This window comes from Bufo bufo, chromosome 5, assembly GCF_905171765.1.
Source record: "Bufo bufo chromosome 5, aBufBuf1.1, whole genome shotgun sequence".
NCBI classification, from domain to species: domain Eukaryota; kingdom Metazoa; phylum Chordata; class Amphibia; order Anura; family Bufonidae; genus Bufo; species Bufo bufo.
In genome coordinates this window covers 290,934,999-290,939,769 of record NC_053393.1, presented here as the reverse complement: position 1 = coordinate 290,939,769, position 4,771 = coordinate 290,934,999, and the positions used below count along the sequence as shown (strand labels likewise).

Here is a 4,771-nt window from a genome sequence, read left to right as displayed (position 1 = left end):
GCAGCAGCTGCCTGACACTGGTTTTTGCAGCTTAACCAAAATTCCTAGATCCTTTTCCATGTCAGTGTTACCGAGTGTTTTACCATTTAGCATGTACGGGTGACTTGCATTATTCCTTCTCATGTGCATAACCTTACATTTGTCAGTGTTAAACCTCATCTGCCACTTCTCCGCCCAAGCCTCCAATCTATCCAGATCCCTCTGTAGTAGTATACTGTCCTCTTCAGTGTTAATTACTTTACACAGTTTAGTGTCATCTGCAAAAATGTATATTTTACTATGCAAGCCATCTACAAGATCATTAATAAATATATTGAAGAGAATAGGGCCCAATACTGACCCCTGAGGTACTCCACTAGTGACAGTGACCCAATCTTAGTGTGTACCACTAATAACCACCCTCTGTTTTCTATCATTGAGCCAGTTACTTACCCACTTACAGACGTTTTCTCCCAGTCCGAGCATTCTCATTTTATATACTAACCTTTTATGTGGTACAGTGTCAAATGCTTTGGAGAAGACCAGATACACAACATCCATTGATTCTCAGCGCTGTCAAGTCTAGAACTTACCTCCTCATAGAAACTGATTAAATTAGTCTGACATGACCGATCCCTCATGAAGCCATGCTGATATGGCGTTATTTGCTTATTTCCGTTGAGATGCTCTAACATAGCATCTCTCAGAAAACCTTCAAACAGTTTACCCACAACAGATGTTAAACTTACCGGCCTATAGTTTCCAGGCTCTGTTTTTGGACCCTTTTTGAATATTGGCACCACATTTGCTATGCGCCAATCCTGTGGGACATTCCCTGTCAGTATAGAGTCCGCAAATATCAGAAATAAGGGTCTGGCTATGACATTACTTAATTCCCTTAGGAAACGGGGGTGTATGCCATCCGGTCCTGGCTATTTTGTCTATTTTAATCTTTTTAAGTCGCTGATGTACTTCTTCCTGGGTCAGACAGGGCTTTATCTGCTTTATACACCAAACAATGATTGTTTTTTAAAGTAGATTTAAAATGTATATTTCCTTTACTTTTACAGCAATAAACAACTTATTGAAAGAGGTAAAAAAAAGTGCAGCGGGAGCAGTGCAAACGCATGAAAAAGTTGAGGGCGCAGCTGCTGAAAAGGATGAGGGATGAGCTGACCCTAGCAGAGCAGGCTAACAAAAAGGCCCTGGACGGACTGCTCCAAAAGCTCCAAGAAATTAAAAAATTGCCTTAATTTTATTTTTTTTTCATTTGTTTTTTGGGGCTTCTGTTATTTATATTCTTATCATTATTATTTTTTTATTTAAAGATTGTTTTATAAAACTTTATTGTTCTATAAAATTTGTTGTGTTTTGTTTTATTGTAACCAATGGGGTTACAGTACGGACAATTTAGTCTGGGCCAAAGTAACAACTCATTATCATTACATACAGCAGTTACCATTACATGGAAACAGGGTAATAGAAATGGCGCCGCTTATGGTCGGAGCCCCGAACGCTAGTGTGAAAGTAGCCTTACTGTGTACCTAATGCTGTCTGTTCTGCTGTCTGTCCTCCTGACCCTGGAATAAAGGGGCCTTACAACAAATGTCTAAAATTACACTGTAACATTACATACAAATAAAAAACAACACACGTTATCAAACTGTAAAAAATGTATTTATTAAAACAAAAAAAATAAAGCAAGCCTCTATGGCAACTTTTTCAGCTCCAGTACTATTTTGTCCAGTTTTCGGAGCTGGTGGAGGTTTATTTCCTCCATTTGCCGCAACTTCTGATTAAAGCAGTGTTTAATTTTTTTTAGCTCCGCTACATTTTTTCAAAATTCTTGTTTGGTGGCCTCCAATTCTCGTATGGCCATGTTTACAACTGAAAAAAAAAAATTTATAAATAAAATTAGGGTTACTTATAAGACAAATAGTGCATTTTATTTTATTTTAATATAACACTAGTTTCTGTTGTCCCCTCATTGTTACCACTTTTAACCACTTCACGACTGGCCATTAAGCGTAGGCCTCAGCGAAACGTGACTTGATGCAGAGGGACAATCTATTACGGATACGGACCAACAAACACCCTGCCCCCAGGCATAATCGTTTGTGAACCGGGGTGCAAATGCAACTCAGCTAAACAGGCAGCCATGTTAACTAAGGGCTGCTATTTGTCAGATTCATTACACATGTGCATTACAGCTCCGGAGATGCAGGGTGTTGTGGGGATCTTGGGATGCTTGTGAATATGTTATGTATATCAAATTATAGTAATGTGTGCACATATTTACCCTCCTGGTGGGGGATGTAGACCATCTCTTTCTCCTCTTCTGGAGCTGGGGGGGGGCGGAATCAGGTGGCTGGGAAGGTCCGGCCTCCTCCTCAGTGGCCTCTGTCTCTGCAACATCTTGGGGGGAAGTGGCCTCTACATTTTCCCCCTCCTCCTCTATGGCCGCCTCAACATTTTCCCTCTCCTCCTCCATGGGCGCCTCCACATTTTCTCCCTGCTCCTCGTTCACCTTTTTTTTTTTTTTGTGGTGGCGGATCGAGGGAAGGGGTTGACCTGTAATAATGACACAATGTTAAGAATTTACACAAACAACTCAAAAACCATAACCAAGGTAAAGATCAAGAAATTCCTATATGGTGGAATCTGCATGGGATTATGAATTATACCAATAGTGGATTTACCTTTTTTTAAAAAACAAAAACTAGTCTAAGGTACAAGGTAGGATGAGGTAACATGGGATTTGTTAGGAAGGTGCCCTATAGGGTATTGTGACTGGGTATTTAATGCTTAGGTAAAGCAAACAACAGTTCGGAAATTAGATAAGGGGTTATTGGATGGTGTTATGTTGGGTATATAATTTTTTGTGGCTGCCAGCGTTATACTGTCTGCTAAGCCACATTTTGAAGATCTGTTGATTTAGTTGTCACAGTAACTTTATAATTAGAAGGAGGCTTAAAGTCTCCCCTTTAAGTGTCACTTTGACGGTGACCGCCCCTTTAACAGTGACTTTGATGGTGACCGGCCCTAATACACAGTGACTTTCACGGTGAACACCCCTTTAACTGTGAACTCCACAGCTCCCGTAAATTGGCAGTTAGGATTTAAGTGAAAGGCTGGCACGCTTGTAATGGATAATACAGGTCATTTTTTGGGAATCTCGTGTACGTCGTAGAGAGCAGAGACCCTGCAAGATTTATTTACAGGTAGCGAGGGATGTGTATACCAAGTTTCGTTTAAATCGATGGTTGCGTTTTATAGTTTTTGCGGAACATATATATATATATATATATATATATATATATATATATATATATGTATATGTGTGTGTGTGTATATGTATATGTGTGTGTGTATGTATGTATATATATATATATATATATATAATATATCTTGAATCCCATGCAAATTAAGTGGGGAATGCATGTAATGGTCGGGGACGTTGACCGGAATGCTGAATGATGTTTTCAGTTTATGTAGATATAAACGTGTGAAACGTATGAAATCATCCGGTGACATCATACATCAGTACCGCGCTGTGTGTATAACAATATATATACAATCTCAATGAGGTAGAGATGTATGAAGAAACCAGAAGATTTTGTACATGTCACAACAGGTATTAAGTAATCATTTGAAAAGGGATGAAATACAGATGTAGTAGAGTTAACACACATGCTTTGAGACGTGTTGTGTAAACTTAATGCAATTAAATGTGTTAAGATATTTTAAAAATAACTTGTGTTTCAAGATTACGTGATAAGTTAAGAAATTTGAGTTAAGAGGTTGTGTGTTAACCATACTACATCTGTACAGATTAGCAGCATAACTGAATATATACATTACTGAGTGTTGTAGAGAGAGATACAAACATCATGTAAGCATTGTACCTGGGCGTAATCGCCAACTGTACTCATCGACCTTTTTTTTGTGTAGGCGCTTCAGGTCACAAAACTTTTTTTGAATGGCCTTGTGGTCGTGCCATATCCCGCTTTTTAATTTAAATTCGGCCCGGACAGACCGCACAATGGCCAGTTTTTCGACCCTTTTGCTGGTCCATGGGTATTCCCGCTCCAGAAAGCGCTGAAGGATAAAGATAAAAGCATATCATCACAATTTTTTTTATTATACAAATATTCAAAGAAATATCCACAAATTTTTTTTTATCAAAAAGTAGTTACGCCTTTAACCCCTTCACACATTATCACATAAAGGTATGTCATTGCAAGACAGGGGATGTATGGAGCGGGCCTCTGCAGTGAGCCGCTCCATACGAACGATCTGCCGGCTGTATGATACCGGCTGCACTAACAGGAAGCGGCGATCGCGCCGCCCCTGCCATTCAACCCCTCAGGTACCGCGATCAAGGCTCATTGCGGCACCTGTGACGTGATGCGCCTCCATCTTCCTTCCAATCGGAGCCACTGCAGTGAAATCGCGGGGCTCCGATCGGTTGCCATGGCAGCATGGACGCTGATGAGTCTATTCAGGCCTGCCATGGCTTTCTCCATACTGAGCTATGCACGAGGCACAGCGCAGAATGGAGTGTGTAAAAATCTTATTCACCATAATAGATCTCTATTATCGTGAATAGGAGACGGGATCAAAAGATCCCATGTACGAGACCCCTATGAGGACTAATTGCTGTAAAAAAAAAAAAAAGTTAAATAAAGTTTAATAAACACCACTATATTAAAAGTTTGAATCACCACCCTTTCCCAATTTTACATATAAAACAATTTTTTCTAATACAAAACATGGTAAATTAAATGGTGGC

The 4,771-nt window shown here is 39.7% G+C and overlaps 1 long non-coding RNA gene across 1 annotated transcript; it reads right to left on the bottom strand.

The window, feature by feature from the left end:
- Positions 1-2,514: 2,514 nt before the first annotated feature.
- Positions 2,515-4,074, bottom strand: LOC121002202. Its single transcript, XR_005779249.1, has 2 exons — positions 3,885-4,074; positions 2,515-2,550 (listed from the first exon to the last, which is right to left on the bottom strand). It is a non-coding gene; the product is annotated as an uncharacterized LOC121002202 (long non-coding RNA).
- Positions 4,075-4,771: the final 697 nt, after the last annotated feature.